Source organism: Aythya marila (genome assembly GCF_965140915.1).
Source record: "Aythya marila genome assembly, chromosome: 1".
NCBI lineage: Eukaryota > Metazoa > Chordata > Aves > Anseriformes > Anatidae > Aythya > Aythya marila.
In genome coordinates, this window is record NC_139042.1 from 119,743,758 (window position 1) to 119,771,522 (window position 27,765).

The 27,765-nt window shown below is 39.3% G+C and overlaps 1 protein-coding gene across 12 annotated transcripts in view; it reads right to left on the reverse strand.

Annotated features, from left to right (window-relative positions):
- ZBTB20 (zinc finger and BTB domain containing 20) overlaps positions 1-27,765 on the reverse strand; it is a 452,132-nt gene that overhangs the window by 210,910 nt on the left and 213,457 nt on the right. For 2 of the 12 annotated variants that reach the window (XM_082751629.1, XM_082751622.1), the window contains one exon: positions 19,995-20,058. The exons of the other annotated variants lie outside the window; for them this stretch is intronic. The gene's annotated coding sequence lies outside the window, so the exon portion shown is untranslated. The remainder of the gene's footprint in view (positions 1-19,994; positions 20,059-27,765) is intronic. 12 annotated transcript variants of the gene reach the window in all.

Consider the following 27,765-nt stretch of genomic DNA (forward strand, 5'->3'; position numbering starts at 1 on the left):
AAAAACTATATTAACATTTAAGAAAATAAAACATATGGTTTTGTTAATATAAGACTTGCAAGGATTCAACAGCAATAAAACTTTAATTTTTGAGAAAACTATCTAACATTGTACGGTGCTTATTTTCACTTTCTCTAAAGGGAAGGTGAGAAGTATTACTTCTTCACCGTTTAATTACGGGAGTTTATTTTTTTATTTTTTTACTGTTTGCTGTGAGGGAATACTTCATTAATAAATTCATTCAACTATATCTGAGCCTTTTCAGATATCCAGAAATGTGCTGCTACTTCACAGAGTTCACAGAGGCTTAAAACAGAGATTCGGCTTTGATGGGGAAAGTTAACATAATGAAGTTTCTACCAGTCACAGTTTAGTTAAACTGGAAGTTGTTGAAACATACGCTGCATTTCCAGAATGGGCGCACAGTACCTAAAGCACTGTTGCGTCTCTTGGAATCTACAGAAATCAACTGCAACATCAAAAACTGCAGTATGCATTTTTGCAGCCTTCACTAAATACTGGGGAAAACTGAGACAGGGAGATTAAATGATCAAAGTCACAAGAGTGAGTCAATGATAAAACCAAGTATCTATATATTAGATATATAGATATGCCTGCACTGCTCACTCCTCACTAAGCTACTTGGTATCTTCCTGATATTTCAATGTATTTTACGTGAAGAACAAACAAAGCTATTTTTCACTTCTGTGCCTATCTGCTAATACAGCAAGGAAGAGGTGGTTTTCAAGTTTCCAGTAGGTCTTTTTGCTTAGAAAGACATTCCTTCTCTTTCTTCAGTTCCCTAGTTTCAATGATCAGCAAAGTGGGTGTTTACTTGCACCCTCGGAGCTCCTGCCACGCAAGCCAAAAGGATTTTTACCTTTTGTTTTGCTTTTCAATGGCCCACTGCTCAGACATTAGTCCCAGGAGATTGAACCACCAACTACTAAACTTTTTAAGCAGGTAGAGGTTGAAATGGGAAGCAGGTCATGGAGTCAGCAGCAGTGAGTCAGCTCTGTCTACTGCTTGAAAAGAGAACTGTAATAAGAGTGAAAATAATAAGTACAAATAACAAAATGTACAACCAAAAGGCCTCCCAGGAGCCAGTGAGAAGCAATGGACATGTACTAAAGCCATCTTTGAAAATGGTGGTGCAGCCCAATATTCAAAACCAAACACAGGACAGTTGTGCAGAAGAATCCCTTAATTGAGATGTTCAAGGTTAATCAGCTGGGTAGTGCAGAGACAACATGAAATTAGGCCAAGGACCACCTTCCTATGACAAGAAGAATTAAAGAAACACCTTGCTGTTCTGCCTGAAAATGTGTTTTACCTAATAAATACATGAGCCTTCAGAGGTACTCTTTTGCTGGCTGACTAGAGTAGTGGGACTTGAATATGTATTCGTTTGGTGATAACCAGTTTATTATAAAATCATTGGAATTCCCTGATAACCTCTGATTCTCTGATAAAATGTTCATTATTTCACTGTAACATAGTCAGGATATATATATTTTTTGCAGTTATGGACTTCTCATGTTGTACCTATTCAGGACCCAGGACATACAGCTGAGAACCAGTGGCCTGGGCCTGAGTGTCAGTATTTGCTTTATGGCTTCGGTTAGTCTTTCAAATTGTTGGTGTTTCATTTTCTTAATTTGTCACATGTAAAACATGTCTTAAGAGACAGTGCTTCAGTACTATGAAGTCCAGCTATCGTTACGTACATCTCAGTCAAACCAACTAGTGACAACTACAGACAGCACAATGCTTTTCAAAAATTTATTTGTATCTTTTGTTGCTATTTTAAAAGTACGAGGTCTGATTACTCTGATATTAATGTGTATAATTGTCTCATTAATCATCACGCAGACCCTTCTCAACAGTAGGTATGTTTACGAAGTGAATAAATAAATTGTACCAGTGATGGTATTTTCCAAATAATATAATTTTTAAATGTCACACACATGTATGGCTGAAGATACCTGCCTCACAGACCATTCTCAAAAGCAGAATTTAAAAGGTAACTTGTCTAGTACAGCAAAGTCAATCCCGAGACTCATACACAGGTATATCTCTCCATGTCCTCTTTGTCACAGAATCAGAGAATGGTCTGGGTTGGAAAAGACCTTAAAGCTCATCCAGCTCCAACTCCCCTGCCATGGGCAGGGATGCTTCCCACTAGACCAGGTTGCTCAAAGCCCCATCCAACCTGCCCTTGAGCACTTCCAGAGATAGGGCACTGGAAGGAGCTATGTTAATGCCCAGAGAGCAAATTTAGTCCTGTATTTCTATGCCTAGGAAGTTCTCTCCTAAAAACAAATCCCTAGTACAGTGATTTAAAGATAGCGCTGAAGGCAAAGTAAAAAACAAACAAAACAAATCACCACATTGCTAGAAAGATTAGCCAGAGCAACCATGAGCTAATGGCCTCATCCCCTGCCACATAAAGGCTAAAAATTTCAAATTGACCATTATCCTAAAATAATCCTGTTAGGACATCTCATGGTGATATTTATTACATGTGTCCAATTCAAAGGTGTTGCAAAATACATGCAGACAACTTTATTTTTCAAAGCTGAGTATTAATTACAAAATGCTCAGCTTCACAGTGCTCATTACATGGGAAACAAAATGAGTTTCTATGTTCCAGCAGCTGAAAGCAAATATATGCTAGTATTCCACATCTTTCTCTCCTTTGCCCAGGATGATTTGGGCTCACGTATTCAGTAGTTCACCCTCTCATCCACACAGTCCTTTTCTTTCGCCTGCTTTTTCACTCATTTCTTGCACTCATCCAGGCTCTCCCTCCATAATCAGCTATCCATTTTTTTAGAATCACAGAATGGTTTGGGCTGGAAGGGACCTTAAAGTCCATCCAGTTCCAACCCCCCTGCCATGGGCAGGGACACCTCCCACCAGCCCAGGCTGCCCAAAGCCCCATCCAGCCTGGCCTTGAGCACCTCAAGGGATGGGGCATCCACAGCTTCTCCGGGCAGCTTGTGCCAGGGCCTCACCACCCTCACAGTGAAGAATTTCCTCCTTATAGAATCGGAATGATTTAGTCTATTGGCATTCTTGTTCTCCTTTCTCTCTTTCATCACCCCACCAGCTGCTGGCAGGCTCTTCTCCCCACGGAGCAACCTTTTTGTCTGGTTGTGGAGAGCCTCAGCAATGCTGTAGCTCCCACAGGACTTCTCTGCTGACAACGGACCCCTGTAGGGTGCATGCAGAGGACCAAAACACAGCGCCTTTCGCTCTGAGTTTGAGACCCTGATCAGACGACACAGCTGCTAATTATAATTTTGCCTAGTTCCTCACCTCTCCCTGAACCAGTTTTCTCTCTTCCCTATGAAGACAGCTAGTAGTAGTGAAGTATATCCTTTGGGTACAGAGGGAAGGCCTCCTTCATTAAATGCTATGAAGTGTTTTGATATCCTCAAAAGCGTGGTGTTATTTAAGTGCTAATCACTCTAGTCTTCAGCATGTCCAAAATGATTTTGCTTGTTACCAAAAAGCTCCATTGTCACACATTACATTGCCATTGCACTGAAAAATAATTAACAGCCTACATTTGGGGGTCCATTATTTGAGCTGTCTGACTGACTAGGGAATTATCCAGAATTCCCAAGTTTTCTACGGAGAAATTAGAAAACATTAAAAAGGTAGGCCAGGGAACATCTCTATGAAACAACTCACACAAAGAATGAGAAAAGAGACCATTCCTTGCAAGCACGAAGGCAAAGCAGTAGGCAAAAGTCAAGGTAATCTGATGTAACAAGCAATCTATATGATAATTTAAGATGGTAATCTAAGAGGAGTCCCAAAGATTATCTAACTCAAGCATTTAGCAAACCATTCTTAAAAAGCTAGAATCTTGAAAAGTTACCGAGAACAGCACACACTGATCAAATCAGGAGATGTAACATACAGCTGTACCATTCAATATTTCAAACACCACATAAAGCAAAACGTGATGTGTATATGAGAAGCAATCTATAGCACTTGAAGCACTTGCAGATCCCGAGTTAACCACCTCCACTGTTGTTTTTTCGGAATCTCTTCACCTCTTTGTTTCCTTGTAGGAAACCAACCTAATCAGCTTGAACCTAACGCACACACTGCTATACATACACAAAAGTCAGAAATTGAGTCAAAATTGCTGGCTGACCCAAATAAACCAGGTAGGACTGAAACTCTGCATCCAAACAGATCTCAGGTTTGAATATCCACTGGAGTTTGACCTGGATCACTTCCTCATCCTGCAGAGCTCCCGCATTCTATTAGCTAACCTTGGACATGTTACATAATTAAAAAGCAAACAAACAAAAAATAAAACAAAATTAACAAAACAAACAAAAGCATGTAAAGTACCAATTGCATGGAAGAAACCAAACGATAAACAAATAACAAAACCCCAAACATTTCAGCAGACTTATACGTAAGATGCAAATTTGCCCAAGACCAAAGACAGCTGGAAGTAGGTGGGATATATCTTGTAAAGGCAGTACAGGTATGTTAAGAACCTGAACCCAGAGACAAAACTCATAGGAGCAGCAGTCTGGGAAGGAACATCTTTGAAAGATTCCTTCCTTACACTACCAAACTTTTTTTTTTTTTTTTTTTTTTTTCAAAATTTCAGTCTCAAAGCTGGAGAAAGTCATCCTCTTTTCCTCTCCAGTTTCTGCTCCTGACCTCCAGCACCAAAGGCCAGCCCTGCACCCAGCACACTCTGCTTCCAGCCACTGTGGAATTTCTCACCCTGGCACCACATGCCCAGCTGTGCTCATGGAAGTGGAAAATCTGACAGCATTGTCTGAAAGACACAGCTTGGGATAATTGTTCCTCGTAGTTCCTCTGTCAGTGAACATTATCATATTCCTCTCACAGGAAGGCTACTAAACCTTTCATATTCCTCAGCTCCCAGCCACAGAACTCCTCTTTGCCTTTAATGTAATAGTTATATATGCTGGAAAGTGAGAAAAGGTTTTAAAATTTTGTGCAGATTAGAGATAAAATGTCCATAATGGTATTTGCTTTAATAATTTCTTTGTATGGCATAAACAAGGGAAAAGGAAGAAAAGGAAGCAAAAAGTATCTACGTTTATGTAACATAGGATGGATGTCCTTCATGCCTGTAAAATTCTTATTTTAGAAATACAATATATAGGTTTCCCTTGTTTTAATGCAGGACAGAAAACCTCCAACACTTTCACTGTGTAAATTTTGAAAGAAATGCAGAAGGAAAAGCTATGAGCAGCTTGCAGCCAGGTGCACAAGTGGCACAGATCCTTACAAAAGGAAACATTTTCCAGCACAGATCCCTGCTTTGTACCTTCAGTTTGATGAATCCCATGCATCTTATCACACCTTGGTATCTCTATCAACCCCTTGGAAGGCCACTGTCACCATTATGTCACAGCTGCACTTGACCTACAGTGTCTCTTCGCCCAGCCTCCCTGGGAGGCAGAAAGAACTGTTATGCCCAAACTGGCTTCCCTAGGGTCCTCCGGGAGAGCTGTAGCAAAGCAAGGGTAAGAGCCCAGGGTTTATGTATTTCAGGTTAGTACCTGACAACTTAACCCTCCAGTTTCTCTCTCAAATGCATTCTGCAAGTTGATATTCATTTTCTTTAAAGGGACACAACACTGAAAAAAAAGATCTCAATGAAAATCCTACTCATTCCTGTAAGACAAAGGCTGCCCTTTCTAACATCCCCTCATGATTTTCGTCCCCTTCTTCCTCTTTCCTCTACTCTAACCAGTAATGTTGCAAAAAAAAGGTGATGGCCTTCCATTAGAAAGCTAGCCAACACATAAACATTAATAACACTGGAGACTATCAAACCCGAAGTCATGGCTGGAAGGATATTCTCCCTGCTGCTTCTTCCCATTTCTTTTGCTACAGGTAAGGGTGCAGTTGTTATTCAGAGGAGAATAAACAACATTCCTACATTACCCTGAGAACTTGAATGACAGTTTCTCTGAGCAATTTTCCACCCTCATATTTGTGCACACTGCTGTAATGGCAAGCCTCGTGCTGATCTCATCTTAACACTTTTAGGTGAAAGCTTATGTTAATAGAGCAAATTAAGCTAGGGATTTTCATACCACCTTGGGCTGGTTTCAGGCCAGGCTTGATTTCCCATTTTCGGATGAAATGGAGATTAGTCAAAATCAGAGTCCACTAATCAAAGCCACCGCAGGATTAAACAGGAACCTCTAAGTACCTTTGGTGATCCAAAAAAACACATAAATAGCCAATGCCCAGGTGTAGAAAGCAACGCTGCTGGTAACATAAGTGATATTATTTCTTTTGATGAAGTGAAGCAATATCCACAGTCTTCATCTCTTTCAGTAGCACAAAGAAGTATTCCCTCCACTCGTCTCTACATAGAAGTAGGGCATAGCCTAGCTATTCACATACCAGTATGTTTCTTCCAAGAATTAGTCATGATGTGAGGTGATTAAGAGATACCTTAAAGACCGCAACAGTGCACTGAAAACGTAGGCACACAAAATCCCTAGACATTTTATGAAATTCAGGCCAATATATATATAAAATTTATGCATGCATAATGCATGTATCTAGTGCAATGGATGTCTTTTTCTATATATTTTGTATGTTATGAATTTAAAGAAATAAAAAAACATGAAGTAAATACAAATACATGCACACACAGAGAAAATTATGTGGGCCTTTCTAGCATGAAAAGGAAATTATTAAAAGTTGGATAAACAACAACTGAGAATATGACAGGGGCAGCTGGAGAACCACACTGGGGGACAGAACTTCTAAGTGAATCCACACAAAAAAATGCCTCCCCTGACAATCCGTTGTTCTTCAAAGAGAATAATGATTCTAGAGATGAGTTTGCATTTGTCTTTGGATGTCACAATAAATGCTAAGAAAGCAACTGAATGAGAGTTATTATTTCCTCTGAGCAAAGAAGGATTTGGGTAGGCTGTCAGAACAGCAGCACCAGCGATCCGAGGGCAGATACAAAGCAACGGCAAGTTGGTAGGAATCTGCCGAGGGCCCTGGGAAAGGAAGATGAAAGAGGCCATAGGGCTAGCTGGAGATCTAATAAAGGTAGATGTAAGAACCGCAATTGCAAGACAGCTGTTAAATCACGAGGGAGAGGGACGTAGGAGCATTGTTTGAGAAAGAGATCACAGGAGGCATAATTCCTCTGATTCGGTGACCGCCAGAACACAAACCTCTGGGAGTCAGTGGAGAACGTGTTCCACTGAGGTTCAGACTACTTTGCTGGAATAATTCGGCTGGTCTGGGGGTACTGGGGGCTGTATCCATGTCCCTACCTCATCCATACACTTGCCACCCTGGGAGAGTGAGTGCAGCATGAAGCCCTGGTAACCCCTTTGTGTTCAAGAGTCTTAGCAGTGATATTATGGGCTATCTAATCCTCTCTCTCTAAATGAGTGTGCTGGGCAGAACATAAATCCAGCCCTACCTCTGAGAAACAAGATGCTTTTCCAACTGGCCTGATTGAGTACTTGGCCTGATGATGACTTTCACAGTCAGATGTGCAATCTGCCCTCTGGCTCCTTGTTGGTTTGGACTCATTGCTTAATCTCTAATACCCGACTGCAAGAGATAGAGATTCCTGTTTGACTTTATAAGACAGTATGTCACAGACGATAGGTAGACTGTGTCTTTGCACCTGATGTTTCCACAACAGATCCTTTCCACAGTGCACTCTTCCTTGCAGTATGGAAAATGACAACTGTAAAGGACACAAGAAGTAACCTTTAAAACTGCTGTACAGAAGCAGGAAAAAAAAATCAGAAATTGACCCAAGAAAACAGGGTGCATGCTATCCCACTTGGATTGGCTGCTTTGGGGTGTTAACATCGCAATTCAGTGGTACTGTTTCATTATTTGCTAACCTCTATAGCAAATCTGAATGTCTTTGTTTAAGAAGAACGGTCTAAAATGGATTATGGGCTGCATTATGAAAGCATAAAAACATTTATAAAATCCACACCCCTGCCCTCCACGCCCATGCTGTTCTATCAAAATATACAGAAGAAAATATTTACAAGGTATAATCTTCTCAGTTAGGCTTAATTTCCTGTATATATTTTAAATGCAATTTCTCAAGAGCATACACATAAGGAAATCCAAGAAGTGGGAGGGGTCCACACAGACCTGTGCTCCAAATTTTAGAAGAGAACCATGTTATTTTCTTATGCACTGGTTTTGGTCTTTCAGTTTGCCCCATGACAACAGGAAGAAGATAGGAAATGAAGTTCAGACTAAAGCTGAATGAAGGAAAACCCCAGTAGAGCGCAGCTTTTTCTGTATACGAAGTTGCTAACAATTAAGGGGAATTCTGAATCACAGTTTAATTTGGCATTTTCAGAGCTAGGATTACTTCATTTCAAAGACTGAGCTAAGTCTGCAAATTTCAAAGTATCTAGCACGCTATAAAAAACAAGAAAATGGAGCAATCACCAGAAGAAAGAGTCAAGTGCTTAAACTAGGACAAAGTAATAACTGACACGGAACTGGGACTTTCCCCATTTTCACTCTCACAATCCTGTGGTAAACCATTTCACTTTGTCTTTGGTTTAATTTAGGAAAAAAATATTGAAAACTCTCATGCTTGGAATGAGTATATATTAATCTTTTGTTCTGAGTAATAAGGTGCAAAGAAATGTAGTCCTGGCAGGATACTAATTTCTGATGTTGTCAATTAAAAAACTTCTGCTGGTGTTTTGAATGGAAAAATCTCTCAGAAAGTGTTTTTATCGAAGCACCCAGTTCCAAGTCCTGGATTATTAGGTTAAGCTCCATCAGCAGAGAGACCAATATAAATGCTTTTCATACCATCTGCCTCGATGCCTTGACAAAAAAATAAAGACGAGAAAATATGTAGATCCCAAATTCCCCGATTTTAACCTGTCTCCCTTTAATATAAAGCTGGGAATTCAGGTCCTAAAATATAAAATGAAAACCATGATTTCTTTTCTTTTTATCTTTCCTCAAAAACTCGCAGAAAATCCAAAATCTCAGTGTTCCCAGGACTTATTTCTTTTATATTTTGAAATCAGAAAAAAATAAATGCTTTTATCTGATGTTTATCAGGAGGCTCTATATAATTACAAAGGTTCTGATTTCCCTGTTTAAAAACAAATTAGGGTGTTGTACAGGGCCTTGGAATATTAGGAGGCATCTCCAACAGCTAATGATGGAGGACAGTGCCTCAGCAAAGGCATTAGCGATCCATCTGGCCAATTAAAGAGCAACTTAGGCAGAGCCCAATACTATTTCTCAATTATGGTGGCTGTGACATCGAGACTTGAGAAGTAGTGAGATTTAGCGTGAAATAATACCGTGAATCCAAACAGAGAAAAGCAAGGAATAGGTGTTGTAACCCCTCAGCAGAGAGAAATGGGAAAATGCTGCCAGCCAGAGATGTACCTTGACTACCTGCAAGAAAGAGGGCAGGACTTTAAGAAAAATGGCTCAGACATGAAAGTAATACTAACAAAGCCCATCTTCCTGCAGATTGGTGATCAGAGCCTGCAAGCTCTACACAATACGAGTACAATTATTGTAGGTCTCCCCTCCTACAAGAAAGATAAAATTCTCAGTGAGCAAAAGACAGCGTGCTGTGGTTGCTCTGGAGCAAAGCATGTGCTGGCCAGCCAGCCGTCCTCCACTAAGCTTGGTTAAATGGTAAGTTCTGCTTGTTTTTGCCCAGCAGTGGCACTAGTTTGAGTTTTCTCTCTTCTCTTTAGACCCCCTTTTTATAGAAAATGAATTATCTTTTCTTTCAGACTTCTCTGAAAATGGTCAGCATGCTCAAAAGTTGTGTATGGTCTTGACAGACAGGCATAGAGACAGAGTCCCATAAACTTACATGAGATAACTTGGCAACAAAGTACAGCAGAAATCTGTGGTGTTTAAAATCTAGAAGCTTAAGTCCATGCCTAGCAAAGAGAAACCAAAGCCTCACTCTTTGCTGCTTCCCTATCCTGACCTCCACGAGCTCTGACTCTGCTATTTCCTCCTGTGGCCATGACTGCAGACACAGCCAAGCAGGATCTGCCATGCCAGAATTTGGACCTGGACAACGTGTAAGATTTCCTAATGCCTTTACATCACAGTATATTTTAAAATATTTTTTTCCATGTCTTGCACCTTCAAAAGCATACAACCTGAACTCATGTGTCCATAAAAGCATTTTTTCCTGTCCCTCCCCACCTGTGCCTGCTTCTGTTCCTTTCTCCCATCTCCCAGCAGTGAAAGGAGAAGGAGTTAAAGATCACGCTGCCTTCCAGACAGCACTTTCTCATGTATGTTACCTCCCTCCGCATGCAAGTGACGCTGCCCTCCCTCCGGATGGTTCCACATATCTGTCCTCTGAAGCTAAAGAGATGGGAATGATTTCCCTCAACATGAAATGCCGTATAAAGAGTGTGGGTGGGAAATATGCAGTGTAATGGAACTGAAACCCCATAAGGGAAATCAACACAGGCAGTTGCTGATACACTATTTACTTGGATAAATCATCCATTTTCCTCCTGGGCAAGATGACTTGAGGTATCACCTACCCAGGATGGCAAGTGCAAATATAAATAATAAATAAATCTATCTGAGGAAGAATTTTGACTGTAATGGGCTTTGTAGAGAAGTAAGTTTCAGTTAAACTTAATCCTTGCTGTCTTCTGTGTCTCCAGCAGCAGAAACATCTGGTCGGTTTTAGATTCCCCTTGGATTCCCAACTTCAAAGGGAGTTATAAAGAATAACAAATACATGTACTGGCACTGAAAAAAAAAATTAGAGCAGCAGGAGAGAATGGTAAAATTGTCCTTATTTGACTGCTAGTGACAGGCGCCACAGGCAGAACTGTGAGAAAAAATCTTAACGGCTCAGGCAAATAAGCTTTTTTTTTTTTTTCCTAATGACTGGCTCTCTCTACTAATGACGCAGAAAATCTATGGGATCTGCCCCATAATGGCAAGAAGCACATGTGCCAAGGAATATGCATGCAAGGGTATGTAGAAAACAGATTTCAAATCAGATATGTACTAAATTAATAGGCAGGAAACCAGGAACTAAGTTTTGTTCCCAGCTCTTTAGCTGAGAGTTCGCCGTGTATGTTGTTGGTTAAATTACAGAGGGCCAAATTTGGGCTCTTTAAGTCAGTAGGACATCGTGAAGTATGGTCATAAACAATGACTACCATACGCACTCGTCAGAACCTATTCCAAAACTCTCAGGAACCGGGGTAAGGGTAAGCAAACAGAGTAACAGACGTCTGCAGCATGACGTCTTTCCTCTGCTACGTGGTGGCTGGAAAGTGAATGGGTGGCCATGCTGCCTTTACGAATGCAGCACTACCTGCAACAGCCTTTGACGTGTTTTTGCCCGTCTGTGCACTGAGCTTCATGCTGATCTTCTGAATCAATGGGCTCATGGAACCACGTCCCCCACTTGGCTCATAGAGCATCAACAGTCTTCTTTATCAAGTTTTGTTCTTTTACCATTTCAATCGTAGGGCTAATAAAATAAATGTAATGTGAAGGATCTGTGAGGATTCATGAACCTGTGTGAAGCCTCCTACATGCTAAAAATTAATTCTGGTAGGAACACTAAACTTGTTAGTCTTTTCATCAAAACTGTAGTCTCTTAAATGCCTGGCTTCATGTAATGCAAAGACAGATGCCAGAGGGGAAAATTACAGAATAGGCTTTTGCAAATAGTATTAAAACCACAGCTATCCCTCTTCCACCTCCAGTGACAGAGAGTCCACAGAATATAAATATTGAAGGTAGTCACCAAATAAATTCCAGTGATTCCTGAATCAGAGACTGATCAACTCGTGGATATTTGATTGCTATATTTGGCAACTAAATTATTTCTTGCAAATAATTCTTGCAGCTCTGTTACTGGACTTGCAAACATGACTTTTTTCCTGACCTTATTTTATCTTATGATGTCATGAAGTATGCAGCTTCCCATTGTTTCAGATTCAAAGATATTTCAGGATCTCTTAAATGCCCCACATAGCAGCAAGACTGTATCAAGATTTTGCCACAAATACAGCAGTCTCATATTTATATCAGAATGTTCAGTCATAAGAATCGTAAGTTCTTGTACCATGCAATGTCTGAAGGACTTCTGCAACAGGCTCCTTACTGAAGGACCCTAATCCTAAATTGATTTCTCACTGAACAGTAGAAGACTGAAAATGAAGATGCTCTACAAACTGCTATAGAAGAAGGAATTTAAGCATATGTCTGTGAGACAGAAATCAGCCATTTTTGAAGCTCATACTGCAGTGCTACTAAACAGATGAATCTAGAAAGGGAACCCCAAAAGAACTCGAATTGCACAGCAGAGATGGGACAAATTCCATGTCTGGTGTACCACCACTTTGTGGGAGCTGTTCTGAGATAAACTCGTCCTTCTTGCCCAGGAGCTACCACTGAAAGCAATGATATGTGCAGCAGGATCTCTAGGGACACCAGACTGTCAGGACCTGTGAAAGACAGTGCTCTTGGATGTACTACAATCCACAACATACTGATGCAAAATTAACTTTTCTAAAAGTCTTCTACCTCTTAACCTAAAGATCTTTGACTCTTGAAAGGGGGCCTGTCTTAGTATGGCTCTATTACCTGTGTTGCCAATATCCTCCCATTGGGAACCTTTTCAGATTAATGCTTACAATCTTAATTGTCCAGCAAAATCATACTTCTAGAGAAAGTAAAGAAAGATTTTGTGAACACAACAGTAAATCTAGGATTCCCAAGAGAGGATTTCTTCACGGGCCACTTTATTTCAAGGTAACATCAGAAGTTTTCTAATTTCTGTATCTGCAATCAGAGCTGGCCCACCTGGGTTGAGGGCAGCATAGGCTGAAAGAGCTTGAAAGCCAATTGTGGGTTCTGACTGCATCCACAGTCTGCATGGAGAATCCCCAACATAGACTTGATCCCCACAGCCTGCTAAAGCCACGGGAAAAAATTAGATCAGGTTTAATATATGTTACAAAAGAATATTTCACCTTTTTTCTACAGGAAATGCTGCCTATAAAGAAGCACAGTTCATTAGAAAACCAAACAGCCACGGTTCCTGGCTATACCTCTAATATTTACTCCTGCACACTGCAGAAATGACCTTGACTTTCCAAAGACAGACTGGCAAGTATCAGTCTGAAAGTGAAGGCTCAGAGAGATATGTTATAGCCTTCAACTATTACAGATAGCAAAGGCACTGGAAGAGAATGGGGGGCAGAATAGCTTTCTCTCTACATCTGTTACAAGTTTTTAATGATACAAATCTTTCCAGTTAAATCATATCTCTGAGTTTGGTGTGTTATTTATTAAAGAGAGCAGCACAACAAAGGGACATAGACAATCCATCCTGGGACAGCAGCTAACAAACACTTCAGTTGCATAGCAGCATTTCACCAAGTACCTTTATAAATTTTTCTTCACATCTTGTTTATAGCACATTACATTCTCCTGTAACTAGAGCTGGTAGACCAGATCCGGCATGGTCTATCAGTTTCTTGAGTACCTTTCCTGTCCTCCTATGTGTCTGTAAGCATTCAGGCACAGTGCAGCAATTCAATATAACCATTATAAAGGCAGTTCAACTCCTGGCCAGCCCTCAGCATGCACATATACATTTGCAAAGCATTAATGGTATGTTAAGCTAAAAAGAACCATCCCAATAATACTAGCCAGCTAGGCAAGATCTACAGATGCTTTCTGTTTGCTTGGGATATTTTACTGCTTACATTATTATTATCTTTGTGATGTGTGATGCTCTACCAGCATGCAAGGAATATTGTGTGTCCCATATACACAACAAACTTTTTCAGAAATTTATTTATAGAGTGTGGTGGCAGAGCTTTTTTTTTTTTTTTTTAAAAAAAAAAAAAAAAAAGCCTAAAAATATCATTATTCCAGCTCTTCACATTCAAGACCAGTGCAAAAATATATTCTTCAGATTAAATCAGCCTTCTTAAGACTAAATTCAATATATACTGATACGGCAGGTTACATGCTTAGTCACGTAAAAAATTCTGATGAATAGAGGAGACAGCTGTTAGACAAAGCATATATTCCTGTCTGTCTCATCACTGGTCTGTGACTGAGAAATATCGAAGCAACTACACTATTATCCCTAGAATGAGTATTTGTTTAAAAGCAGCTTTTCTGTATGACAAAATACCCCTTACCAAGTCTGAAAAACAGAAACAAAAGGTTAGGTGGGCAAACAAATGGAAAATCTTTTCATTTCTTGTTTTTTGTCGCCTTGTGTTTACCTCAGACTTGAGCACAAACTCCAAAGTAGAGCTGCAGGATGCGTTTCTTCTGCAGGGGTGATCAGATGCTGACTGTTCTATCCCTAACTTACAAAAGTCCCAGTGACAATATTTCTAAGCCAAAGGACATTGCTGTATCTAGCCAAATTCAAGGAAGCCAGATGAGAATAACCAAGGTATCGTGTGAGCAGGGAAGTACTGCAGCCCTTGTTGGAAAAGCAGGGATCCACACATTGCTGAGACAAGGTCAGGTCCTTTACATTTCACGTGAAACAGTGCCTCCAGCAACAGCTCAATCCTTAACTACGTGTTTTGCTTTTAATCTTTACCCTCAGCCCTACTTCTCAAAAATACCCCCTTTAAATTCATGTTGTTCTTTTGTAGAGTGCTCCCACGGAGCTGGGTTTATGCCAGTCCTGAGGAACTTAAGATCAGCCAAAACCATAACCTAAAGTAGTATGCCTCCGAGGCACACCATATTGTGGCCCCGGACAAGAACGCTGCCAGAAGAACTGTAGTATTTAAGCATACCAACCCCACACGAGAAAGAGGAACGGAGCAGAAAAAACATCCAAGACATTAAGAAGAGAAATCAAGAGTATTTTGGATGTTACACAGGATGAGGAAAGACAGCAACAACCAGAAGTGCTCTAATAAGGGAAGGTCCCTTTCAGATCAAACCTAAGAAGCAACAAATTGAATACACTAATATTAACTACATACGTTTCACAGACACACCATGATGTTGCAAACAATGGTGCCATGACAGGCACCCAAAACTGAGGAAATTTGATCTGTAAGCACTCCACAGTGAAGGAAGCCAGTAGAATTGAAATGGTATCAAAGGCTTCTCAATTTGCAGAGCAGAAAGAACATATCTCCAGGGGGCACCTACACGTAGATGCAGAGACAGACACTATCTCTGTAACAGTCAATCAGAAAGTCCCATTATAAAATCCCAAATAATCCAAGGGACCATTTTTGTAATTTTATGAACATCCACAGAGAGTTAAATCAACAACAGAAGCATTTAAAAAACAGTGGTGTATTTGAAGTCCATTGCTGTGAGTGACATCAATACAAGACCTCAGCAAAGTTTAAGGGTCCACATCTATTTTAATATTTTTGCTGTTTCAATAGAATATGAGAGATTTACTTTTTTTTTTTTTTTTTAAATAGGTTCAGTAGAATTCTGATGATGTGCTCCCCTAAATGTCACCTAGAAGAGCCCAAACACAATCCCATATTTCTGCTTTACAGGATAGCTACAGACTTTGAAATTTGCTTTTGTTTCACAGTTGAATTAAACAGTGTATGGCAAAGTTGCCCATGAAACAAATATAAAAAATGATTTCAATCAACTGAATGTTTTGTTTTGACAAAATAATTTTGTTTTGATTGTTGCTTTCAGTTTTGATTTAAATTTTATATTAGAACATAGAGCACATTTTTGAAAGAAAAGTTTGAAACAAGCATTTCTATTCCACAAATGTAAAAAAGCTTTACCTGTAAATATAGATAATGAAAATAAATTGAGTCTTAGGAGTGTGTGTGTGCATTTTATATATATATACAATCATATATATGTATGTATGTATGTATATATATATATATACAATGAGCCAGTATTTCAATCAGAAGAGAATTCCACTAGATTATTATTTTTATTATAATTATTTTTACTAATTCTAGTCCTCGCCTTCCATACTCTTTAGTGAACCTCAGCAGCTTGTAATACCTCTGGAATTCTATCAATATATCAGTGACAATCTAATTATTATTAATAATCTAGGTGGTATGTTGTTCCTGTCTACTCCTTAGACTGGTGGAGCTTACTGATGTATGAAAAGTAAAAAGCTTTTCATACAATCATTTATGTAGCAACTAGCACAAGTCTTGTTGGGTCAAGTGTTCTTCATTACCATTGTCATTTGGTCTGTTCCTTTAAATTTAATTTATAGATAAATAGAAGTATAGTTGAGATTTGTAGATGCTTAAGCAACCAAGAATTCTTTTTTCTTGAACCACTAAGATTCTTGCTCACTGCTCACACATTTCCAAACGAGTAAAATGCAAAATACCATGAAGACAATGCAAGCTTGACTGAAACTGCAAGATGAGTCCTGACCTAAAGCAGGAGGAATTCAAATTAGGATTCACCTAAATCAGGTAGCAGCAAGAGCCCCAGCATATGAAAGTATTCACTTAGGAAGACCAGAAGGGGAGCTGAGGTATGGCTTGGCCTGTAAACATGACATCATTCCCAGTGATTGGCACCCCCTGGATATTTCAATGTTGAGATGCTTTTGAGAAGTGGTTGCCTCCTGTGCCATTTGGTGAAGGGCTTTTTGTGACATGGATGGAATCTCATTAAGAATCAAATAATTTGTTTGTTATAAAGCGCATTTTTAAATGCAGTGCTTGGAGCAGAAATCCAAGGATTCAAGCAATTAATTTTACTGTTTAGTCCCCCATGAAAGCACTTTCTAACTTGAACCTACCTACTGGAACATCAGATGCCACACTTTGCAAAGCAGAGATGAGGAAAGTCTTGGGGAGGGCTGCTGGGATCACCTCTCCTGTGGTTTTTTGAAGTATTAGATTTGGGGAGCAATGTATGGGAAGAGAGTGGGGGGCAAAATAAAAAGAGTTTGGATTGCATATCTTTACAAACAGGTCATTACCATATGAGAGAAATACAAAGGCTTGTTCAAATGCCTGAACTACAATTACCTCTGTCACTTCTCTAACAGAGCTTTCCCCACTGCACACCAAGCGGACTATTGAATGTGCCTTCTGCATACTGGGCCCACGGGCTGACAGCTTCCACAATCTGAAATGAATTGAATGCGCTCTCCTTCACCCTGCATATTTCTTCAGCTAAGATTGTCTGTAACCCCTTCCCAGCAGTAAGATTTCAGAGCCTAGCTGCCCTGCCTGAGGAAGATGACCGACTCACTTATTCTTCACCTTCACAAAATAAAAACACCGATTTAGAAACTAGAGAAAACTGAAAATATCAAAAAGCACCTCTGTGCCTCAGCATCCTCAGCACAAGTTCCTTATGCTTAGATCAACATTATGTGAAAAAATTCCCCTTTCCTACACACATTGCCTTTTCCAAATGAGGGACTGTCGGTTCTCTACTACCAGCTTTCCTCTCCCTTGTCTGGTCTTAAACTTACTGAAAAAATAAAAATAAAATGAAGAAAAACCTCCCTCTGCTAAATTTAATACCTCCCCTCTCCTCTCTCAGCTTCCTTTGTGTCTCCCTTCACGCCTCTCAGGCTTTGGTGTTTTTAAGACCCTGTGCTGATACCTGATCACTTCGTTCTTTTTTTTCTTTCTTCCTTTTTTATTTTTATTTTTTTTTCCTTTTCTGTTTGCTTAAAACTCCAGCCCCCAAAAGAGAATTTGGAGAAAACCAGCTTTCTCTAGTTACCCCATTGTTCTTCTCAGGCAAGATCTATTTCAGATGTTTCTATTTCAAATATTTAATGACAGACCTATTCATACAAAGATATGCCAACACCACTCCCCTGTCTCTTTGGCATGATGTAGAGCACAGAAAAAGATTGTCACAAGATAAAAGGATTCAGTTAGTCAATAAAATCAAGTTCAAACTTATAAACAGTACGTAGCAGATTCCATACATCATCACAACTTCCCCAGTAAAAGTCTGACAACAGCATTTTTCAAGGGAGACCCCATGGGACAAGCACATCCACTTAGTGCTACCACAGTAGATCCTCACTGGCTTCCTTTCCAATAGGACCCAAAGAGAAGCCGAAAAGTGTAAACTTACTTTTGGGGTCTTGTCTTCACTGCAATGCCACTCAAAAGTAATGTGCTAATGTTGCACCCAGCACAACTCCCACCCACAAACAGAAGTCTCTTGCTCAAATTAAATGCTATTTTAACTTGACTCTTTGGCCTAAAAAAAAAAAAAAAAAAAAAAGATTCGAAGTGGCAGCCCATGTGTTGTAGTTACTAGTGTTAGTAATGCAGTGGGAACTCAGCAGTTATCCTGCTATGGGTTTAAAGAGCTGATCTAAGGCCTTGCCTTGCATCTGGGATCTAGACTAAAAATTCCATGCACAACCCTTATACCCAGTTATCTACATGAAGCTCACAGAGATAGCAGGTGACAGTCTGACATTAATGATCTGCTTCTCCTCTCTTCAGTCTCTACAGTACATTGCTGACAATGAATACCTCTTATTTATAGAAGAAACTAATGCCTACAAAATCAATTTAAGACACAGAACTCTTACAAGCATCAGTCCGTAACACTTTTGTGATAAAATTATTCAACACATGTAAAACTCTGCTGGTTTTAAGTAATTTTACTCACTACTTGTGCCTATCCAGGCTATAATTGTTAATGAGGAGGGCCTCTTGCAAATACCTTAGGAGTCTCTCTGTGAAACAGCCCAGTTACACCTATAAACCAACTTTCACATGAACACATCATGATCAGATTTCAGCTCCATGTGAACTGCAAGACTTATTATATACACGGACAAAAGAATTTTAAGGCACATTGTGGTGTGTGAAAGCGGGCTAAAGTGTCCATATAGACAACGTATCTGTGGCAAATCCAACCTCTTGCATCTTGACCATTACCTATATAAAGCCTCTCTTCACTCTAATAAGCTGGCACGAGATGACTAAACTCGAATATGGACAACTAAAACAAACCAACACAAAAGCTGCCATATTGTCATCTGAACATCTCATGCACCAGTTTATTTACATTCTCCAGGGCTATAACCCCAGCTGGTAGTTTTGATTAGTAGTGAATGTGCTCACACAACAAATTGGACCTTCTCCTTCTTGGGCATAAGCAATCCCTTCCACAGATGACTGTGGAATACGAAGAAGCAAATTTGGGGGACATTGGGCAGGCAGTTTTGTCACATCACATATCTGAAAAACTACCATCGCTGTCTGGCTCACAAGAGGATTTGGCAGCAAGTCAGACTATTTTGACTATCTGGAGGACTCTTCCCCACTGCCAGAGTAGCAAGATACAGGCATCATAGAAGCTTATAACAGAGCATAAAGTAATGTTATTTAGAAGTGAATACAAAATTGTGAACCACAAGGCCAGCTGCAGGGGCTGTCTTTTGCTAACAGGTTTCAAGCCAAAGCACAGGATAACATGGCAAGCATCATCAGAGTATGTACGTATCTACTCTTTTTCTCTTATCATGCAAGGGCAGCTTTGCCCACTATAGCCATTAGCAAATGCCTTACTGTAAAACTACAAGTGTAGCAGGGTTTTAACAGCCTTTTTCCTCTAGCTGCTCTGGGATTTTTCCTTTCTTGGCTGTAACCAGTTGCAACCAGTTGTGAATAAGTCGTTATCCCTCTGTGCAACTCACAGCAACTAAAAGAAACCAATGTCATTATGCAAGTTTCAAAAAAAAAAAAAAGAAAAAAAAAGTTTTGTTTTATGGTTAATTATCCATGGTCTATTTACAAAATAAATCAACTCATTGTGCACCACCAGGATTTGAGGCCTCATTTGAACTTTGCTTTTCATTAATCACTTTAAAAATAAATGCTAACTAGATTTTCTTTATTTCCTTTTTGGTTTATTACTTGCATCTGGGTATAAATTATAAAAATGGTGAAAGAACAAAGTATGGATTATTCACCCTCAGTTTCATGACTTACATGATCTCAGTCTTGTCTTTCTCCACGTGCCTAAACAGATGCACAGTCCAAAAATTCCAACATTCTGTAAGAAATGCAATCACAAGATTGAAATATTTTTTAAACTCAAACTTTGACGTGCTCAAAAAAATAAAAAGGAATTCTTGAAAAGCTTCCCTTAAGAAACAAAAAGCTGGGCAAATATTTACAAATATATTTAAGCTGTTCTAAGAGGCAAATAAAATTACTCATGTAGATACCTAAGTAATACACAAATGTTTGTGAGCTCTGAGTGCAAGGCTCTTTTGTTTAGACAAAATCTACTTGCAGGCAGGCTAGAGAAGGCAGAAAATGGATATCTGATTTTTGCAGTGCTTACAATTTATAAAAGAAACCAGAAATATTTTTTTTTTCTGAAAATGTTTTAATTATATAAGATGTTTAGATCTTGTCGACATGTGATGACAGAGAACTACCGAATTTCTGAAAACTAGCCAATCGAGAAGCAAAAGGACATTCTTAGCTGCTCTGTTAAAAACTAACTTTATTAACACTTATTTCACTTCAGCAGAGAGTAAAACATATATTTGCATAAAGCTGAAATTCCCCTCATCTCCAACTAAGACAGTTGGAGCTACGTATTTGTTTCGATTACAGGCTGCCTGTTCAAGTAAGACAAAATAAGAAAGGCTGACAAACAGCTGAAACAAGAAAAACATATATAACACTGAGATGTTAAAAAACTGCCCACAAACTCTTTTTTTCTTTTTTTTTTTTTTTTTTTGGTCATATACAGTCACCCTTAAGAATTCTTTCTCCTTGCTATGAGGAACAGAAAGTCACAGTTCTCCAAGTTCTCCATGCAATCACTAGTGAAATGCTATGGAAAAAGCTGTGCTGTCAGTAGGTCAAAAACTGTCGTTCTGCTGCTCTCAGGAATTAAACTACAACATTTAACTTCAAAGCTCCTGAGCTGGGTGCAACTATAAAGACGACTGAACACAGCCAATAGATATTTTTTAGAAACTGAGATGAAGAGCTGAAGCTAAGACATTAGATCATTAATACTACATATTGTTACTAATAGGAGCTCAGGAAGGTAATTTTTGCTTGCCTGTTGGTGTGAAATAGAATCAGAGACATTTGAAAAGTTAAAGAAATCCACTGCCTCCTCCTCCACTTTGCAGATAGCTGAGTCGCTTCAACTTTCATTTCCAAAAGTAAATTAGCTCCTACTTAAATGAAAGTAAAAAATTTAAAGCTGCCTCCACCTGACTGCAAAGTACTGCAGCCAGGCTGGAAGAGGAAAGGATAGGTCTTCAAAGAAAATAAAAGCCTTTTAAAGCGACTCCGAATCCGAACGCCTGCCCTTGCAGCAGCGAGCTGTGGCCCTACAGCCGCTTTCCATTATAAATGCTAAATTGGGAAATGTTTAACATTCTTTGTTTAATCTTTGCAGTATAAAGAAAAAAACAGCTGATTCTCAGAAACAGCCCGAACAACCATTACGGGTCTGCCCCTCCCTTTCTCAGAGCAGAACAGACCATTTCCAGCCTCAGCTGACACTGACGCTTTTAAGCCAAAATGTAGATTTAGATGTACCCCAGATGACTAGATTGAAACTTCGTGATCTTTTTCTAAAGTGATGTCAGGAGCATAAAGCAACCAGGATATTTAATAAAACCCTTAAGCAGAAAAAGTTTAGGAAATACATGGAGTGAAAGTTATGGGTGAAGATGCTTTCAGATGTTTTCTACAACATTTTCTATTCACACCTTTCCACAAAATCTTTCCATGAAAGGCAATATTATTTAGTTTGATGGCAAAAATTATCAACTAAGTGTGTCATACTCCTGTTTGCAGCACAGCCAAGGCAGTGAGTCCATCCAATCTGCTGCCACCGATCACAAATCAAACACCAAAAGCTTGGAAGCAAACAATCCTCTCTCTTTTCCCCACATTGACAAGCTCTCCTTGTATCTTGTCTCTACAAGAACGGCTTTAAAGAGCTGAATTTCAGCATGTGTCCTAACAGCCAAACAAGTCGGGAGCATCTTCAGTCAAAATTATGAAGTTAATACCCCAAACCGAGTCTCCACAGAAACTGAATTTTTTACAGTTACTTTTCTCACAAGATTTTACCCTGAAGCAGACTGTCGGGAAGATCAAGTCTATATTTCCCTTCTCTCTTTTACTTTAGGTATAAAAGTCATGTCCTAAAGAGTACTTTTAAAGCCTCATAATCAGCTAGGTGAAAAGAGCTTTGTTGTGTTTCCTACCTCAGGCACCAGCTCAAAGTAACTGCCAGGGATGAAACCAACCAACCATCCATCCATCCATCCAGGAGGTGAACCCCCCGAGCAAATGAGGACATGCACCTTCCCCAAAGTGGGTATGACACATTGCACGGGCCATCCTCTCACTGGACTCACACGGATACAGGCATTCAGTCCAAACAGCACACACTTCCTTTCATGGCAAGAGGAAAATATTAGCAACTGTCCAGAAGAAGGAGCAAGGAACATCCAGATGCCTGCTCCTCAAAATAACCTCTGCCAAAAGCACTGTTCCCATGCTGAGAACCTCTCCACATCACCAGACTTCAGTGATTCCTTCCCTGCAGGTGCCATGGCTCACTTGCCTAAACCGTATTTAAGAGCGAAGACAAGGATACGTAGGTTCTTGTGATGGGAGGAAGGAACCTTCGGCCTTGTTTTCTGGGAAAGTATAAGATAACAGTTTCTAAAAGGAGGTGTACAAGAACATGCAGTGCAGCTAGACTTGATACTTTAGTTACAACCACTCTACATATATTCCTTCTGGCATCATATCTTTGGGATGTGAGTCAAAATAATATGAGTCAAAATAAGTCAAAAAGACCCGTGAAGCTATTGAAGGTACGAGCAATGAGTTACTGACAGTGAAGGACACAAAAATTGTCATAAACTTTAAACAAAGTGTCAGAGCTGCAAAAAGAAAAGATATTTTGAAGAACAGGAGGGGGTTAACCTTGCAGAAATATTAATAGATAGAAGAAAAAATACTGTTGTATCTAATTCAGCACATTGCTAGATATAGCAAAATCATATTAGCTAACTATTTTTCCAATATACTCAACCCCAAGCATGTGTCAGGAAAGAAAAATAATGAAATTTTAAAATAAAAATTATCATAGAGCTTCTTTTTATTGTTGTTGCTCTTTTTAAACACTTAGGGCTCATATTTAACCTTTTCTCTAAAATAACAAACTTGAGTTTAAGAAAAATAAGGCAGAGATCTGCATAGTGGCAGGACTCGAACAGCTTTGTTTAAATACTACAGTTTTCTTAAGTTGTGAAATGAAGTCTTGTTTGTTAAAACTGAATATTAACATCCCATTTCAGAAACTGCTCAAATTTTTGTCTGATCTGTTTATGAATTTAGGAAGACAGTATTTTCCTTCACAGGTTGAATGTCTAATGTCTGGTCAAATCAAATCACCCTCATAAACTAAAATTAGATTTTACATCTAATGTGTTTTTTGCAGAAAACACAGAACTCCACCATTCTGGATGCCATTCGATTGCACAGATATAACTAGAATTTTAGCTACATGCATTTCCAAGGTTTTTAACCTTGTTTAATTAGTAAGTACTCAGAAAATAATTAAACATGTTGGACCATTCAGGAAGGTTAGTGCCCTGTTACAAGCCTACATAAGCTTACAAATCAAAGCTGGGTACTCAAGACTCGGGAAGTCAGAGGTAACCTAGTGATACAAACAGAAATTTCCGTAATTGAAAAGTAAGAAAATGATTTTAAGAGTGAATTCTGCTTGTCTACTGTTAGAAGTTATCAGGTTTTGTAGAATCTTCCAGTGCAGACAAAAAACTTCCAGAATAAACCTCCGGGAAGAATGGCAGAAAACACTTTTCTTTCAAAGACATATGACCACTCTTTTGATCAAGTTAAACACCGGAATCATATTCATCTCATACACACCTTCCAAGTATTTTACAAAGGGTTGACAGCAATTAAGGACACCAGGATTAGGGATTGTCATGCTCAGGAAGGTTAGTTGCCTCCACTTCATACAACCATGTCATAAAATGCTACCAATTCAGCTCCATCCTTACAACTACATAGGTTTCCAGGATGTATTATTCCTATAGGGAATTCCTTCCAGAATTCTTCCTCTAAAGATCAGGGTCATCTTTAGTTTGCAGCTAACATTTATTTACAGTTAGTCCCTACAATTTGGTTTTTGTGGCGATAGCAGTCAGAAGTGTTTTTTTTTTTTTTCTTTTAACCTCTTTGACTTATCTCATTACCTTCTGCCTTTACATTTAAATCCACTTTATAAGCATTAATGAAATAGCTTTAGAATATTTCTGTAGGGCACAATAAACCAAGTACCTGTGATAATCCCTAAGAGATTCTGTACCAAGACAGAAATAGAGGCAGAAGATCTGGTTGCCCAGAGCTAAAGCAAGAATTGGATTCAGAATCAGGGAAGGAATCCAGGTGTTCTAGTATCCTTCTGAAGATCTACGTACTGCCCAGCAATTTTGTGAAATACAGCTTATATAATCAACTCATAACAAAGTGTACTTATATAAGATACTTATATAGCTTAAAATATTCCACTTCCTGTTTTCAAAAAGCTTTTCTTGATTGTCTCAGGGATCATTGTCAAAAGATGTCAACTATTTCCTTTTATTCCTGAAGTGGGCAAAATTTACGCTTGTGCTCACTTTATGACTGCTTTACATTGCCAGGACAACACTTTAAAATAACCAAGAGTCAAGCCCTATAACTTTTTAATTGACCTTATGCACCCCTGACGTAATATCAACAAAATTAGCAGCATTACACTAGGGAAGAATCTGCCCAAGAATGTGCACATAGACAAGAACTATTTGTAAAGGGCAAAAGAAAACAAACCCCGACACAATGCTCACAACCACAAACAGGTCAGATCCTCAGAGGATACAACTATGAATAAATTGGTTGCAATAAGTATAAGCATATTTTCCTCTTGAAACGTGATCAAAAAGCATGAAATTTTCATACTACTGACCGTTTTCTTCCCCCTTTTATTTGCCCTCCCCTGCCCAAACCCTTCATCTTTGATTCTTTTAGCAGGGTTACATATTTTTCACTTGCATTTGACAGAAATCAATTTAAAATATCCCAACCAATCCTAATCAACAGAATTTCTGGATTTCTATGGATATCAATCACCTAAATGTGAATAAAAAGTGAATAAATAAAGTTAAGTGCAGCATAAAATTTTACTCAGCTTCTGCACTTGCTGCTGTTAACGTGGAGAATGACCTGACACTTTCATTCTGTACATTTGAAGTTTGGAGGGGGGAGAAAAAATATAAAAAAATAAAGAGAGGAGGGAGAGCACAGCACTGTGCAGAAGTCATGGATGTTCCAGAGCACACTGTGACAGGAAAACACTCAATAGGAATTCCAGCAGCCAAAAAAAGATCTTAAATAGATCCATTGTCTTCCAGTCTGAAGCCCTTAAAAAGGCTAGAAATTAAAGCCTGTGCTGCCGGCACCCAGTCGCTCTTTCCTTTCATCGGGATTTGCAGGTCTTAATGCGATCTGTCGTGAGGAAAAACAGTGGAGCTATACAGTCCGGAGAGGTAGCAGAAGTGAAAGGCAGACGAGAGTTACATAACTGGCTTTTTACATAAATATTGCAGTGAGAGGTATTTTGCTTTTCAGAAAGGAAAAAAGATATTAAAAGGCACAAGAAAATTCAATCCAGCCTCCCGTACTCCATGTCCCTCTTTCGCTTTGTAACATGCATCGAGCAGTTCAAGGGAGGTTTTTCTTCTCCTTTTTCCTATTAAACCTAAACAAATAACCAATTCTGTCTTAAACATGTTGTAATAGTTTTTCTCGTATTACCTGGGAAGTGCACCACATCATGGGAGATGGAAGAAAGTCTTATTTTAAAGCATAAGCAAGGACGGCTTGCTTATCTGCAGCACAGGGCACTTGAAATGACCATGGATGTTAAACTAACTCCCCTCAGTACAGTCTGAGAAAAGGGAAAAAAACTGCAAGTCTCCCCATCTGTTATTTCCTTTTTTTTTTTTTTTTTTTTTTTCCCCTCTTGGCTGTAGAAAAGCAAAATTATGCAAGAGCTTTTGAATGTAAAGCCTGTGTGTGCTTTTTTTCCCTTTTTGTCTCTGTGTACACGGTATGTGATATTGCGTAACTGAGCACCGAGTGGGCGGCTAGCATTTACTATTGATTTACACTACTCCATATAATGAATTCAGAGCTCTGAGGGAGAGACGCACACGAAGAAAGACAGAGGGACAAGATGGGGATTTAAGGACGGGTGAGGAGAAGAGCCATGGAAAGAGAGGACCGAAACATCTGGGAACAGAAATATGCCTTTATGAACCAAACAGGCTTTTCCCAGCCTCATCATTTTGGTGCCCTTCACCAGGTCTCTGGCAGCACAGATGCTCAACAACAGCCACTAACCCCTCCAGACAAAAGCAGGGTTTCCCTCCCACACACACTGCCCAAATCTCATGAGAAACTACAGAACAATATATACTTATGCCATTGTGGCACTTCTTGTGCTCACTGTGATGATGCACAGGAAGCTCATATTCAGACATGAGGATCATCACTAAGAAAAACCTTCTTTAATTACTATTCTACATCAACTTTTGACTTATTCATTCAGGATCTGCAGGCTTGTAGATCCTTAACACAGTATGTCATCTAAAGCCCTGCATCTTTTGAGATGAATGGAAACAGGGAACACAACCTATTTTGCTCACTCATCACTGAGCAAGCACGTGCCTGGAGCCCTCAATTTAGACGGCAGCACACCCCTAGCTCTATAATGAGAGCCATATCCAGTCAAGAAGGTGAAATTCTCTCATTCCCACAGGTGAATGCCCTGAATCCTTTGCCTCCAAGATAAGACAAGGGTTTCCAAGTTCTGCCTGCTTCCACTTACCTTTAGGTCCTACAAAGCAAGGAAACACTGCCAGGTTGGCATGACAGTGGCCTGCTAGATGCCACTTATTCATATTAGGCTGGGGATTTTGCTAATAATGTCGATGTGATTGTAGAGGTTGTTAATACAGTTTCTAAAGCACACTTAAAGATTGAAAGACGAAAATAGCAGGTTTACTAAATGCCACAGCAGACATCTAGCCTAGTGGCAGAAAAAAAAGAGCATGCTGATTACAAGAAAACAAACAACCAAAATCAAAAAGCCCAAACCCGCAGCTATCAATGCCCTTAAAGCTTCCTTTGCATTATCATCTTTGCCAGAAGACACGTATCCCCCATGTTGCTTTCTTCAAGCTCTGTATAATAGACAACATGCTTTTGTTTACAGGTCAAGCAAACAAAACAAAATAAAAAATGACATTATAAAAAAGGTAGATCCTGTTTTAAGGAAATTCCACATATATACAATGTTTCTGAGTGGTTTGTTGATTTTTATTTTTTCCTGCAGATCCACATCTACTAACATTAACTATGATACTACCAGCTGGCATGCATTCAGAATCTCTGTTGGGATTTTAGGTTAGAGAGAAAAGGAAAATAGTAATTCTCCGTCTCACACATGCTTATTCATTTTATTTGCACAAAACTGAAATTGCATTGAAATAACCCCAGAAATGTTTTACACACAAAGTCATGTGTGGCCTAACTAGTCTGATTTGTCTTAAAATGAAACTGATCCTTAAAGGAAAAGAGTAAGATGTTCATAAAGAGGGACCTGGGTGTGCAATCTCAATTTAGCACTCTTTAGCAA